Here is a 301-nt window from a genome sequence, read left to right as displayed (position 1 = left end):
AGCCTTATTGAATCACGCCAGTGAAACTGGCCAATGGCGTTCAAGCGCGCGAAATATGAGGGGCTCCCACTCTATATAAAGCAGCGCTTGTACGTCATCTATTCAGAATCTTTTTCTTCAGTCTTCTACGAGAAGCAAGAAGCCTATCAACAAGACTACTCACCATGATCTACACGCTGCAGCGGACACACCTTCTCTTCCCCTGCTGTGTTCTAAGGCGATGAACTCGCCCAACTAGCCCTGCCGCGCTCTTCCTCTGCAGCCTCCTTCAAGCCAAGGAGGAAAGTGGCACAGTGCCCAT

The 301-nt window shown here is 51.2% G+C and overlaps 1 protein-coding gene across 1 annotated transcript in view; it reads right to left on the bottom strand.

Moving 5' to 3' along the window:
- Nucleotides 1-301, bottom strand: part of ppp2r5a (protein phosphatase 2, regulatory subunit B', alpha isoform) — a 31,297-nt gene that overhangs the window by 482 nt on the left and 30,514 nt on the right. The gene's annotated exons all lie outside the window — the stretch shown is intronic.

This window comes from Sinocyclocheilus rhinocerous, unplaced genomic scaffold (genome assembly GCF_001515625.1).
Source record: "Sinocyclocheilus rhinocerous isolate Xijiao unplaced genomic scaffold, SAMN03320098_v1.1 scaffold2967, whole genome shotgun sequence".
Classification (NCBI taxonomy): Eukaryota; Metazoa; Chordata; class Actinopteri; order Cypriniformes; family Cyprinidae; genus Sinocyclocheilus; species Sinocyclocheilus rhinocerous.
This window is presented reverse-complemented; position numbering and strand designations above follow the sequence as displayed.